Consider the following 15,507-nt stretch of genomic DNA (forward strand, 5'->3'; position numbering starts at 1 on the left):
TCACATAAACAAAACAAAGGCTCAGGTTTCAAAGGACACAGCTTCACGTGTACGCCGGCCTTTATTATTCAGCTTGCTTGGGGTTAATTAAAGTATAACTACTGGCAAAACTTTGTGTATATATATATTGGATAGAGTAATGGAGGGTTGTAACCTCTGGAAGGTTTATTTTTTTGCCATCTGTGTCCCATTGCGAAGACTTACCTTTACTTCCTGTCCCATAGCCAAAACAGGAAGTGAGAGGAAATCCCTGCAAATTAAGGGAATGTTATGGGGCCCCTCAGAACTGGTGTCCCCATTGGAACTTTTCCCCTCTATTACTTCTCTGGGGGACAACCCAAAACGTGGGATTTTCTTTTACTTTCACTTTCAATGATAATGGTAAACAGGACAAAGAGAGGGTGGATCTCATCAATGGGGATACAGACAGCAATAAAAAAAAAAGTCACAGGGGTTCTAATCCTTCTCCCCTTTATCCAAAACTAAAAAATAAAGTTTAGTCTTTAGTTATACTTTAAGAAATAGAGGTGTTTCTCTGAGCAACCAATCAGGTTTTGTTTTGTAATTTTTGGAAAATAAATAAAGCTTCCCTGCTATGGACAACACCAAGGCTTTTACTTTTCTTTCCTGCACAGTACTCTTTACCTTTTTTTAATTTTTTTATAGCACCCCTGGGAATGAATGATGGAAACAGAAGTGAAATAAGATAGCAACCAATCAGTTGAAATAGACTGATAAAATAAGGCAGCCAGCAACCAATCAGGTCAAAGATCAATGGGGCGATCCCCTGCTGAGTAAAGCGGAGTCTGTCAGAACACGTGCCCTGTGTGAAAGGGGCCTTAGGCTGTCAATCACAGGCTGTGTGCTGGAGATCCCTCCCCTCCGGAATTGTCTGAGCTTTCGGAAAGAAAGGGGTGGGGAGCTGAAGTTACACTCTGCAGAGCTCAGTGATAGCTAATTAGAGGGAAGAAACACCCCCCCCCAATCACACAGAAACAGAGCTGAGACTGTCAATCACAGGCTATGTGCTGGAGCTCCCTCCCCTGTCACCTTTCTATCTCTTGGTGTCAGGAAAACTTGACAGAAGTGATTCACACTGATAGCAGAGGAAGCAGACAGAAATGACACTTTGTGATCTGGAACGAGACAAGTACACGCTATAGAGGGATATGCTCCGTTCATATTTCATATCTGAGGTTTACAATCACTTTACTCCCTTAGCTAGTCTTACTAGGAAGCAGCTTATCCTGGAAATGTGTTATTTTGTAGCAACACCTGTAACATATTATCATAGTGAACCCAAATTTCAGGAGTCTACAAAGTTAGCAGGCAGCATTTGGGCCATGGGTTCACCTTACCCACCATTGCGTATGTATATGTTTTCTCAGTGCAAAAAATAAAAATACTGGTCCTGTCTTATATTGATGACGAAACGCGTTAGTAGGAACGTCCGTTATGTCACTTCCGGTCTGGCCGGAAGGCATGCTGGGTAACCGGCGGCTCTTCCATTAGCTGTGATTGATATTTTACATTAGTGCAATAGTTTTTTTTTATGCCTTTTTAAAAAGAAATAAAACGGTTTTATGCATTGAGAGCACTCCTCTCTCTAACAACCCTGATATATTCAGATGACCTGAGCAATGTGTTTGGCGGACCTTCCATTGGGGACATCTGTCTGGGAGAAGTGGAGGTTAATCCAATGGTTCCTATCCAGAGGTCCTGGCCCCTAAGGAGTGACAAGTGCTTTGACTGTCATGTGACACGAGGTCAATGACATCAGGTGAGTGCGGAGCATTTCCTGGACAGGCTGTGGATTGGAGTACACCGTGGTTATAATTATAATGCAGACACACGTGGTTTATTTTTGGAATTTTTATTTCTTGCACCTGATATTTTACTACATGTGGGGACTTTCATTTACACAATTGTTTTTTTTAATGATATTCATTGGACACTTTACACATTTATTCAAATTGTGTTGTTCTCTCTCTATATATATTATTTATTGTTTTTACATTGGTCCCATGGTGTCTTATATGCTTATGATAGGGCTATAGCCTTGAGATAGCTGTGATTGGTCCTCTGTAAGCTCCACCTCTATAAATGAGTATAATAAATACTGGCTAATTGAAGCATCACAGCTTTTGGAGTCAGCATGACAGCCAAGCAACCATCAAGCCAATGATGCTTGTCTTTGCTATTGTTGAATCCCGAGAATCAGTATGACAATCAGACAACATACAAGCCAGGAATTTATTTGATTATTTTTCCTCAGAGTAGGTGCAAGAACTCCCCCCTTCTCAGTTACTTTTTGCCTCCGCCCCCCCACCTCCGAGCACCGTCCCTGGGTTCCACCTTTTACTTACCTCCGAGCACCGTCCCTTGGTGCCACCTTTTACTCACCTCCGAGCACCGTCCCTTGGTTCCACCTTTTACTTACCTCCGAGCACCGTCCCTTGGTGCCACCTTTTACTCACCTCCGAGCACCGTCCCTTGGTTCCACCTTTTACTTACCTCCGAGCACCGTCCCTTGGTTCCACCTTTTACTTACCTCCGAGCACCGTCCCTTGGTGCCAGCTTTTACTCACCTCCGAGCACCGTCCCTTGGTTCCACCTCTTACTCTACGAGCACCATCCCTTGGTTCCACCTCCAAGCACCGTCACTTGGTTCCACCTTTTACTTACCTCCGAGCACCGTCCCTTGGTTCCACCCTTTACTCACCTCCGAGCACCGTCCCTTGGTTCCACCTCTTACTCACCTCCGAGCACCGTCCCTTGGTTCCACCTCTTACTCACCTCCGAGCACCATCTCTTGGTTCCACCTCTTACTCTCCGAGCACAGTCCCTTGGTTCCACCTCTTACTCTCCGAGCACTGTCCCTTGGTTCCACCTCCGAGCACTGTCCCTTGGTTCCACCTCCGAGCACTGTCCCTTGGTTCCACCTCCGAGCACTGTCCCTTGGTTCCACCTCCGAGCACTGTCCCTTGGTTCCACCTCCGGGCACTGTCCCTTGGTTCCACCTCCGAGCACCGTCCCTTGGTTCCACCTCCGAGCACCGTCCCTTGGTTCCACCTCCGAGCACCGTCCCTTGGTTCCACCTCCGAGCACCGTCCCTTGGTTCCACCTCTTACTTACCTCCAAGCACCGTCCCTTGGTTCCACCTCCGAGCACCGTCCCATGGTTCCACTTATTACTCACCTCCAAACACCGTCCCTTGGTTCCACCTCCGAGCACCGTCCCTTGGTTCCACCTATTACTCACCTCCGAGCACCGTCCCTTGGTTTCACCTCCTACTCACCTTCCAGTACTGCCCTTTTAGAGACTACAGAATAAGGTATAATTTTGTGGTGGTAAATAATATTTATTGACTTTGTTAATGGTAAGAAGAAAACCAGTAAAATAAATCCTCTGCACCAATACATTCCTCCCCAGTAACAATAGATCCTCCCCCAACACTAGACACCCCCCAGCAACAATAGATCCCCAGCAATACTATAGACCCGAGCAGCAACACTGGACCCACTCCAGCAACAATATATACCCCACCCCAGGATGACAGCCGGGCAATGATACTTTTCTGTAGGAGAGGTTAGTGATTTATTTATAATAACGGGCACAGAGAAGGATTGAAGGCGGATTGATGACCCGGGTGATCCTCCTCCTCCTCCGATCTCCAGGGCGGCGCGTCCCCTTTAAGTGTACCCGGGGGCCGCCCCTCGTCTTCTCGCGAGATTTCCCCCCTCAGAGCTCGCGAGGCCGAGCACCGGGGCCGCGATTGGCTGACGGGCTGTGAATGTAAGATGGCGCCCAGGGAGCTGTGAGGCGAAAATAATCTACCCGACCGAGGAGAAGAAGCCGAGACCCCCCCCACCCCGGGAGAAGGAAGCGGGGAACGGAGCCGGGCCCGCCGGGTGTGAGGAGGAGGAGAGAGCCGGGCCGGGGAGGAGGAGGAAGGAGAAGGACGGGAGACACGCAGCTGTCTCCGGACAACAAGCGGGCGGGGAGGTGAGTGATCCGGGCGGGACCAGCCGAGGCCCTCCGCCGTCCCCGTCTTCTCCACAGCCCGGGGGAGAGGGAACCCCCCCCGCTTCTATCCGTACCCCCCCATCCCCCCCCTTGTGTATTCTCCACATTGCGCGCGCTCCCGACACTCGCCTGTCACTGCCTTAAGGCGCGCCCCCGCGTACCAGCTACTAAGAGAGGAAAAAAGCGCGGGGTCCGCCGGCTCGCGACACGTCACACAGGCGCGTGACCGCGCAGTTCGCTCCCCGCCGACTCCTCGGAGATTTTATTCATGTATTTTTTTTTTTTTTTTATTTTATCTCTGAGACATCTGGTGAGAGTGTGCGGCGGGTCACGTGACCGCCCGCGGAGGTTTCTGGAGAGCCCAGGGAGCGCGCCTGCGCGGCTTCTCCAGGGGAGGGGCGGGGCCACACGGGTGAAAAAGACTGAGCTGGCGGGAGCGCGCGCTGGAAAAAAAAAAGAGGCTCATTCACTGAGCAGGGGGGAGGAGTCACGTGACAGTATGGGCGGGGCTTCATCTATAGCTGACCCTACCATCTGATTGTTATATATAACCATTTTTTTTTTTCTTCTGCCATTATTAGAGGGCCTTGATTTTGATATGTGACTGTATTGTAATGGTTTGTCGTCCTTAGACTGTTGGTTTGTCGTACATTAGATCTCCCATCCAACAATGTAATAGGACAAACCATCACAATACAGTCGCATAGTATCAAATCAAGGCCCACTATTAATGGTAATATATATATATATATATATATATATATATATATATATATATATATAATTTATTTTGTAGAATCAGATTGTATCCTATATGGACAGAGCATATGCTAAGAAAACAAAAACAACGCTCTTAATTCCCATTTTGACTTCCCTTTTAAGTGACACTAAAGGTTCGTTTTTGTGATATAGATAGAGAGAGATATCTCTCTCTATCTATATCACAAAAACGAACCTTTAGTGTCACTTAAAAGGGAAGTCAAAATGGGAATTAAGAGCGTTGTTTTTGTTTTCTTAGCATATGCTCTGTCCATATAGGATACAATCTGATTCTACAAAATTTATATATAGATATAGATAGATAGATAGAGATATATATATCTATATATCTCTATCTATATATCTCTATCTATATATCTCTATCTATATATCTATCTCTATTAAAAAAATAAAAAAAAACACATACCTCCACTGTGCAGCTCATTTTGCACAGAGTGGCCCCGATCCTCCTCTTCTGGGTTCCCACAGCGGCTCTCATGACTCCCCTCCCCCAACGCATTAGATAAACCCCCCGGGGGAAGCGCTCTCCCGGGGGGGGGGGGGTTCCTTGCGGGTTCGCTCCCGGGTCCAGCATTCAGCGTCCATAAACGCCGAATGCAGGACGCGGCGCCCGCATCATTGGATTTGATTGACAGCAGCGGGAGCCAATGGCTGCGCTGCTATCAATCTATCCAATCAAGAACCCCAGCCAGAGAGAGAGAGGGCATCCCTGTGGGACAAGTTCGAGGGTTTAGGTAAGTAAGACGGGGGGGGGGGGGGCGGTCACTGACAGGTGTTTTTTCACCTTAATGCATAGGATGCATTAAGGTGAAAAGGCACGAACCTTTACAACCTCTTTTAACTCCTTTGAGCCAGCGCCTACTGGCCCTTTAAGGGGTTTGGTAAAACAGGGCGGGGTTTATGACGATGTGATTGGCTGTCACGGCAGCCACTTGATCGGAAAGCTCCCGATCGCAAGCAGCAGTCGAGAGCTTTCCATTAGCCGCGTGCTCTGGACACAGCTGTATTTGCACTAATGCACGCAAATATGCTTCATTGTGAATGGTGGATGCAGTCTTCTGGGACCTGTTGGTGTCCCAGAAGACTGGGGGGGGGGGGGGAGAGACTTCCGTTCCCAAGCGCTGTGGCAAGCAGGTAGCTGTCAAAATCAGATACCTGCTACACCCCCCCCCCCCCCCCCCCCCGTCATCCACCCTACACCATTGAGGTGAATAGGGAAGGTCCTGAACTGTGTTTGAGTGTTTTAGAGACTGGTATAAACAGCGCCCGTCTACATGAACTCTTAGCTCTGTGTGTGCTATAAATAAAAAAAAAAAAGACTTACAAAAAAAAAAAAAAAAAAAAAATCTAATTTCCTCATCAATTTAGGCCAATATTTATTCTGCTACATAATTTTGGAGGGGAAAAAAAATTCCAATACGCGTATATTGTTTTGTGCAAAAGTTATAGCTTCTACAAACTATGGAATATATACACACTTTTGTTATTATTGTTTTTTTTTTTTACTAGCAATATCAGCAACTCCACCCTCGTTCACTTCAGAGCGAGTCGTCGTGCGATTTGACAGGTCACATCGCATGATAAGTCGCAGCCTATTGCTGGCAATGGCACCGTTCCAATTGTTGCAGCGCGGCACCAATTTGCAAAAGCATTTCCTGCACTACTTTTGCCGATTTTTCAGGTGCAACTTCAATAGACATCTGAGCATGAAGCCGCACAGATGTCTTTCAAGTAGCACCTGAAATCGCGCTGACCTGCTACTTTGAAATCGCGATGCTTCAAGTGAAGTAACACGATTTCAAAGTAGCATCAATGTGAATCGGGGCTTATAGCGGGACTGCGATATCGCGGCGGACAGTCGGATACTAACTGACACTTTGTGGGAACCAGTGACACTAATACAGAGATCAATGCTAAAAAAAATATGCACTGTCACTGTACTAATGACACTGGCAGGGAAGGGGTTAACAGGGGCGACCAAAGGGTTAACTGTGTGCCTAGGGAGTGTTTTTGTCTTTGCTGTGTTTTGAAATTTTCCACATTTTGTCATGTTGCAACCGAAAACGTAAATGTATTTTATTGGGATTTTATGTGATAGACCAACACAAAGTGCCGCATAATTGTGAAGTGGAAGGAAAATGATAACCCCCTTCCGTTAGACTTACCGTTGACGGTATATCCAAGAATCTTCTGGGACAGCTACTTAAGAGATGATTGGCTTTGCCTTCTACAGGAGACACAAATCAGACACTCTCTATAATACTTGATGAAAGGAGGACCAGACAGCAGCTTCGGATATTTCTTCCCATGATGCTCCTGCTCTTTCTGCCTATGATATGATTGCCACCTCATCACTTTAAACCCGAACACATATGAATTACACAGGTTCTGTGGCTGATTAAGGTGGTAACAAAACTCTGTGCCTTATCTGCATTTAATTAGCCTCAGAACCTGTGTAATTCAAAGGTGTTCGGGTTTAAAGTGATGAGGTGGAGACTCTAGCCCAGTGATGGCGAACCTTGGCACCCCAGATGTTTTGGAACTACATTTGCCATGATGCTCATGCACTCAGCAGTGTAGTTGAGCATCATGGGAAATGTAGTTCCAAAACATCTGGGGTGCCAAGGTTCGCCATCACTGCTCTAGCCTATGATGCGGACAGAGATCTAGTAGAATGAGCTCCAACTCTGGTAGGAGGGGTTTGACCTGACGACCTGTAAGCTTCAGAGAATAGCTTCCCTTATCAATCTGGAAATGGAACCCCCTGGATGCTTTAGCGCCCTTTTTGGGGCCACTAAATGAAATCGGGAGTTGGGAGGATTTCCTAAACTCACTAGACACTTCTAAATAATGTAGAAGACATCTCTTCATCCAAGATTAATCTTTCCTCCTCCTGAATTCCTGGGGGAAGAACAAAGACTAGGAAGAACTACCTCCTGGGAATCTGTGAAAATTGGACGAGACTTTGGTTAAGTACAAAGGATCAGGACTAATCACTGTCATCTAAAATTCTCAAGAAAGGGTCTTTACAAGAGAGGGTCTCCAAATCAGAAATCCTTCTCCCCAAAGTTTTGACCAAAAGAAAGGTCATCTTTAAAGTAATCCATTTCAAAGAGGCCTCATCTAATGGCTCAAAGGGAGCCCTGGTAAGGGCATTCAGTATGAACGGCAGATCCCGCCCGGGGGTGGGGGTGGGGGGGGTCTGTTTGATATTTTTGGGTGTGCGTCTAGCTCTTGCTGAGAGAAATCTGTTAAAGGCTCCTCAGCTAGTCTTTTTTTCCATGAACAGAGAGCAGGCAGCAGCCTGAACCCTAAGGGTGCTGACAGCCCTTTTCCCCACCCCTTTCTGTAAGAAATCCAGTATACAGGGGATAGAAAAGGAGACAACTGCTTTCTTCTGCCAGAAAACAAGTCTTCCAAACTTTCCCATAAATCTTTCTAGTGACTAACTTACGGCTGTCTAGAATAGTCTCAATAACTTTGACTGAACACCCTTTTAGTTGTAGGATGCACTGCTCAGCCTCCAGACCGTCAAATGGTAAGTCTGAGGGCTTGGATAGAGTACTGGTCCTTGATGGAGAAGGCCCCTTTGCTCCAGCATCAAAAGTACTTTCAGTGCGGAGATTCAATGCCTCCTGGGCCACCAAGGGGCTACCAGGACAACTTCTGCTCGTTCCTGAATAATCTTCCGAATTGCCAGGGGCAATGGAGGGAAGGCACAGGCCAGAGTGAAATCCCACAGGAAACTGAGCGCATTCGTCCCTAAGGACTCCACCTCTCTTTTCAGTGAGAAGAAAGATGGAAGCTTCCTGTTGAGAGTGGATGCAAAAAGATCCACTTTGGGAACACCCCACTTCAATATGATCTCCTGAAAAGTTTCTTGGTTCAGTTCACAATTGCTGCAGCAGATACTTACTCTGCTCAGATAGTCTGCCAGAACATTTGCAGTCCCACTGATGTGAACTGCCCTGACTGAAGAAACCTTGTTTTCTGGCTAGGTAAGAATCGGCTGGCTCATCAATAGAAGCCTGTCTGAGCGAGTGCCCCCCCTGCTTGTTAAGGTATGCCATGGTTGTGGCATTGTCTGAAAGAATCAACAGGACCCTTGCATTGACTCCCGCCTCCAGAGCTACTAAAGCCTTCCCCACAGCTAAAAGTTCTCTGAAGTTTGAGGACTGGGCTACCTCTTCTGGCAGCCAGGAGCCCTGAGCCTGCAAGTCCCCTGAATGAGCTCCCCACCCCCACAGGCTGGCATCTGTGATCTTTTTTATTGGGGAATACTGTGCCCAAGTCTTCCCTCCCTGCAGATGTTCCGGCTGCTCCCACCAGGACAGATTGAGAGAATAATCTCCTGAAAGTGGAGCAAGCTGATTCAGGGAGTCTTTTCTACGATCCCAATGACGCAAAAGAAATCCCTGAATGGGGCCTGGAATGCAATTGGGCCCATGGCACTGCTGGAATCACCGCAGACATTAAGCCCAGTAACTGCATAATTTGACGAAGGGATGGTTGCGGGAGTAACCTGAAACTCCGCACGGAGAGAAGGATCTTTGCTATCTTTACCACTGGAAGAAAACTCTTTTGGGTGACTGAGTTTATCAGGTAACCCAAAAAGAGAACCTTCCGGGAGGGGAAGCAAGCAAGACTTCTCCAGATGGACCTTTCAGCCCAACTTCCAAAAGGTCTGCAAAATTAACTGTGGATCCTGTAAAAGGTTCTCTTTCTCCTTGGTGAAGAACAAAAAATTGTCCAGATATGGAACGATTGAGATCTTTTGTATCCGAAAATAGGCCATGATTTTCATGAAAATTCTCGGGGGCTGCCGATAGACCAAAAGGAAGGGCTCTGAACTGCCAATGTCGTAGACCGTTTTCTGTGAGGATCGCAAATCTCAGGAATCTGATGATTCTGGTAGATTGGAACAGGTAAGCGTCCTGAAGATCCAGAGCTACCATGAAAATTTCTGGAATCAACAGATTTCTGACTGAGTAAATACTTTCCATCTGGAATCATCTGTAAACTAAGAACCTGAAAACTGCCGGAAGCTTTCTTCACAAGAAAAACGTGAGAGTAGAACCCTTGAAATTTTTGATCCTTCAGTACAGGAGAAATTACCTGTTCCGATTCCCACAGAGAGATCAGATCCAACATTGCCTGCTGTCTCTCTTGGTCCCTGGGCAGAGGAGTGAGAAAAAAATCTTTGGGGGGAGGAGTCTGAATTCCAACCTGTATCCTTCTTCTATGATCTGGAGGGTAAAAGGATTCTTGGTGACCTCTGCCCAGTCTTTGGCGAAATGGGTCAGCCTTCCTCCTACCCCCAACCTGGTGTCACTGGACATTCTCAGTAGGGGCTGAAGGAGCAAAGACTTTTGCCTTGTCCTTCTTAAATGACTTTTTCTTTTTGGTCTGTTTACCACTGGTCTTAAAATTAGCTTTGTTCTAGAAGCTACAAAAAGGCCTCCTAAGCCTTGTACACACAATCTGATTGTTGGCCAACCGAGCATCTGATTTTTGTCTTCAGGGCGTGTGCCTGGATCTTGTCTTGCATACTAACGGCACACAATTGTCGGCCAACAAACGCGAATGTAGTGACGTACTACGAGGAATTTCAGCTCTTGAGCACCACCCTTTGGGCCCCTTCTGCTAATTTTAGTGTTTGAGCATCAGTGTTAATTTTAGTCTTAGGACTAAAATGGCATTTTAGTTTTAGTCCCATTTTAGTCTTCTGCAATTGTTATAGTCGTATTTAGTCGACTAAAATCTCCAGTACATTTCAGTAATTGCAATTTAGTTTTAGTCCGTCTTTTGACTAAAATGGCTTTTAGTTTTAGTGGTATGTTAGTTATCCCAATTGTTTTAGCTTTAGTCGTATTTTAGTCGACTAAAATAGTATTCATTTAGTTGACTAAAATGTTTTAGTTGTTTTGGTTGACTAAATTAACACTTGTGAGCATTGATTCCGAGCATGCGTGTTTGTACTTTCAACTTTTGTGTGATGGATTTGTGTGTACTGACGATACAAAAATCAGACAACAGACTGTAGTCCGCCAAAAATTTACTAGCCTGCCACCCAACATTTGTTGGCCAAAAGTTGGACAACAATTGTCAGATGGAGCGTACTAACGGTCAGATTTTAGGACAACAGTCTGTCAACAGACAATCCCCTGCCAACAATCGGATTGTGTGTACGAGGCTTTACTCTGGGGCCTATTCCTCTGAGAAGACAGGAACTGTTTACTTTTCTCTGAGGAACGAACTAAGACTTCCTCTAAGGTGGAACCGAATAAAAGCTTGCCCTCAAAGGGAATCCCCACAGTTTATTCTTGGAGGTTAGATCTCCCTCCCAGGATTTCACCCAGATGGCTCATCTTGTGCAATTAACGAGTGCTGACGTTCTCGCCACTGATCTAATTGTATCTGCTGCCGCATCAGCCAGAAATGCAACCGACTTGTCAATAAGGGGGAGAGACTCCCTGACCTCCTCCACAGTAGTGCCGGAGGAAAGAAGATCATCCAGCCTTTGAACTAGCACTTCCAGATTCCTAGAGACACAAGTGGATGCTAGGGCTGGACCAGCAGAAAAAGCAGAGGCACCTCAGGCTTTACATAGCAGAGCATCAGCCTTCCTGTCCATTTGATCCTCCAGAATCCTCAAACGAGAGAGCTGACTTTTTTTAGATACCTGTGACATAGGAGCATTTTATCTTGGACATTTGAAAAACACCTCTTCAAAGTCGGACTGAAAGGGAAAGCTTCTCTTATGTCCTCTAGACCGGAACAACCACCTTTCAGGTTCTTTCCACTTAAAGGATCATGTCTTTTGAGAGAATGATTTATTGAAAAAGACCTAGGTTTATGTCCCTGCAGGTCCCTGTACATTTTATTCTGAACAGACGGAGTCTGCTGCGGCATCTCGATCTGTTCAGAAGTATAAACTGCTTTTAACAGTTCATCAATATCTTCAATAGGAAAAGGATATCTAGCTGAGCTAACAGTCTCTCTTCTACTTCTGATGCAGACTCCTCGTCAGATGTAGATAGTGAGTTCTCTCCCTCTTCCAGGTCAGAAACCGTCTGTGAACTAACGATCTCTGATACTAAGGGAGGTAGAGATCTAGCCGTTACTGAAGGCTCCTGAATTACCGTCACAGACTTTGAAGTGGAAGGACTTAGGTCTGCTAACTTATCGTTAAAGGACTGAAAAGAGGAAACTACCTTTTTCATAGAAGCCATCAGTTCCTTTAATGAGGCAACAGAATCAGAACCTGCCACTGAAGAAATACAACGTTCACAAGCTTTTTACAGTTATCAGGAAGCCTAGACCTACAGTTCACACACTTTTTTTTTTTTTTTCTTAGGTTTGTCAGCCCAGGAAACAAGCAGAGGGGAAAAAGCGTATAAGGAAAATACTTTTCTCACTGAATGTGATAAAACCACCAAATCCCTGCTCTGTTAGCTCTCATATATTGTAATCAGGAGAGACATATACCTTGGGAGCAGCGTTGGAATTGGATGCAGCCGCTGGATCAGTCTGAGCGGGTGAACCATCTGTAGGGATGTCCATGAGGACAAACCCCTAGCAGGCAGGGAAGGCTGCTATAATAAAGGAGCTCTGATCCCGCGTGCCACGCCGCTAGGCCAGGAGCTTGCCTGTGTGTACCAGTAGAGCTCCCTGTGCCTCTAGCAGCGGTCGCCCAGACAGCCCATCCTTGCATGGCTAGGTCGGAATAAAAGGTCCAGAAATGCATCCTGCCACTTCCAAGTTTGGGCACCATCTTGACACGTCACCGGAAGTGTGACATCCGACGCCATTTTGTTATACCTTGCGAGGAGTATGAATGTCAGGGAGCTAACTCCCACCCATCCTCTCCTCCTATGTCCATCCTGGCAGGACACACTGCAGACCTGAGGGGAGTGGGAGTTGCCTGTTTAAAGTAAAACATGGCAAGTAAACCACAATCTACAGAAAAAAAAAGGGAAAACCTTTTCAATAGGAAAAAATCTAGCACACATAGCCACAACTTAGTCTAGCCATATTCCAAAAAGGGGGTCCACCAACCACAGTTATCAGACTAATGGAAAAAAAATAAACATTTCGGTGTGCACTTCCTGGAGGCCCTGGAAACACAAAACCTTTTAAAGCTTTTTAAATTGTGTCTGATTTGTGTTTTCTGTAGAAGGCGGAGCAAATCATCTCTCAAGTAGCTGTCCTGGAAGATGAAGGGGGAAAATGTTTTTTACATTTATTTACAAATATGTGAAAAGTGTGGGGGGGATTTTTATTCAGCCCCTTATACTCTGATACCCCCCCAACTAAAATCTAGTGGAACCAATTGCCTTCAGAAGTCACTTAATTGGTAAATACCTGTGTGTAATTTTTATCTCAGTATAAATACAGCTGTTCTGTGAAGCCCTCAGGTTTGTTATTAAACCTTGGTGAAAAAAACGGCATCATGAAGGCTAAGGAACACACCAGACAGGTCAGGGATAAAGTTGTGGAGAAGTTTTAAAGCAGGGTTAGGTTATAAAAAAGTATATATCCCAAGCTTTGAATATCTCACGGAGAACTGTTCAATCCATCGGAAAATGGAAAGAGTATGGTACAACTGCAAACCTACCAAGACATGGCCGTCCACCTAAACTGACAGACCGGGCAAGGAGAGCATTCATCAGAGAAGAGCCAAGAGGTCCATGGTAACTCTGGAGGAGCTGCAGAGATCCACAGCTCAGGTGGGAGAATCTGTCCACAGGACAACTATTAGTCGTGTTCTCCACAAATCTGACCTTTATGGAAGAGTGACAAGAAGAAAGACATTGTTGAAAGAAAGTCATAAGAAGTCCCATTTGCAGTTTGCGAGAAGCCATGTGGGGGACACAGCAAACATGTGGAAGAAGGTGCTCTAGTCAGATGAGACCAAAATTTTGGCCTAAAAGCAAAATGCTATGTGTGGCAGAAAACTAACACTGCACATCACCCTGAACACACCATCCCAACCGTGAAACATGGTGGTGGAAGCATCATTCTGTGGGGATGCTTTTCTTCAGCAGGGACAGGGAAGATGGATGGAGCCAAATACAGGATGCTGTTCAGACACTCTCCAATCTGACAGAGCTTGAGATATTTTGCAAAGAAGAATGGGCAAAAATGTCCCTCTCTAGATGTGCAAAGCTAGAGACATCCCCAAAAAGACTTGCAGCTGTAATTGCAGTGAAAGGAGGTTCTTCAAAGTATTGACTGAAGGGGCTGAATACAAATGTACCCCCCACACTTTTCACATTTTATTTGTAAAAAAAATGAAAACCATTTTCCTTCTACTTCACAATTATGGGCCACATTGTGTTGGTCTGTCACATAAAATCTCAATAAAACACATTTACGTTTTTGGTTGTAACAAGACAAAATGTGGAAAATTTCAAGGGGTTTGAATACTTTTTCGAGGCACTGTAGCATAAAAACAAGCCTTATATTGCATTCAGTAAACTGCTACGCTGCTCCACGGCTCTCCACCTCCAATAGGTACAATTCCCAGGATAACTTGGGCACTGGTCCCTTTAAGTCTCCGTTGCATTTGCTCAGCCACATGTTAGAACTTCTGCTATCAGTTCCAGCAATTTCTCCTCTTTGCTTCGTACCACCTGCGTCTATTGTGACACATGGCTGCACAGACACAATCGCTGTGTCCCAGCGTGACACCCTGGGCGTGTTCGGAGCCTAAAGCTGACCATACACTATACACTTTGATCATGCAATCTCCTTTAGTTCCGGTTGGGATTGGGGGTGGAGGGGCTTTACCACTGATCCAAGTGCTGCAATGCAAGTTTTCTAGTCCCTTGCGTTTGTCTGCTGGATCCTAAGGGGACCCCTCCCATCCAGTAGGACGTATCCATGTCATGCAGGCATTGACGTAGACACCTAAAGAAGGACCCGAAGAGAAGACTCAGAACTGTAGCATCACTTTAGCCTTTACTCCAGCACTGCGGTATCCCAAAGCTCCCTCAATGGCCACTGACCTCCTTCGGTTGGTCTTAACCCGGCTACTGATCTTCTCATGTATTCATTGGCCAGGCTGAAATGACATCACCCCGGCGCATGTGCAGGAGTTTAGGGATCGACCAATTATCGGCGCGCGATGTTCACTTGTTTAGAAGTATCGGTCAAAAAACTGACCGATATTGCTTCACGGTGTTTTACCGGGGTCATGCATGCATCACCCCAGTACCGTTCTTTAGAGCGGACAGTCGGCTTTATTGTAATAACAACCGACACGGCTCCGCAGCCGCTCGGCTGTTATTACAAGCAACGGGAAGGGGACGTCTCCCTCTTGCCGCCTTCTGCCGCTCGCCCGGGCTCTCCCGTCCCACCGGGAGGCCCGAGCAACCAGCCGGCACGTCCGCCGGCTGGTCAAAGACCCAAGCAAAGCCGATGCTTGGTTCGGTTCTCGGATCTAGTATTCTGGAAGGGATGTCATGACATCACTTCCCGGATTACTGGCATCTTAAAGGTGCCAGTTTTTAAAAAAACAGGGATGAGTGGGTGTGGTAAAGGTCATTATTTTCTTTAAAAATAACAAACCTGTTATACTTGCCTGCTCTGTGCAGTGCTTTTACAGAGCAGTCTGGAGCCTTCTCTCCTGTCAAACAGCCTGCTGTGGTGTGGTGGCAGCCGGGCCGCTGCTCTGTGTGTGTGTCCGTTCAGACACGG

General features: G+C 46.3%; 1 protein-coding gene across 6 annotated transcripts in view; it reads left to right on the forward strand.

The window, feature by feature from the left end:
• The first annotated feature begins 3,741 nt into the window (after nucleotides 1–3,741).
• QRICH1 (glutamine rich 1) overlaps nucleotides 3,742–15,507 on the forward strand; it is a 66,292-nt gene continuing 54,526 nt past the window's right edge. For all 6 annotated transcript variants that reach the window (XM_073591821.1, XM_073591822.1, XM_073591824.1 and 3 more), the window contains exon 1: nucleotides 3,742–4,005. The gene's annotated coding sequence lies outside the window, so the exon portion shown is untranslated. The remainder of the gene's footprint in view (nucleotides 4,006–15,507) is intronic.

Source organism: Aquarana catesbeiana, linkage group LG07 (genome assembly GCF_042186555.1).
Source record: "Aquarana catesbeiana isolate 2022-GZ linkage group LG07, ASM4218655v1, whole genome shotgun sequence".
In the NCBI taxonomy this organism is placed as follows: domain Eukaryota; kingdom Metazoa; phylum Chordata; class Amphibia; order Anura; family Ranidae; genus Aquarana; species Aquarana catesbeiana.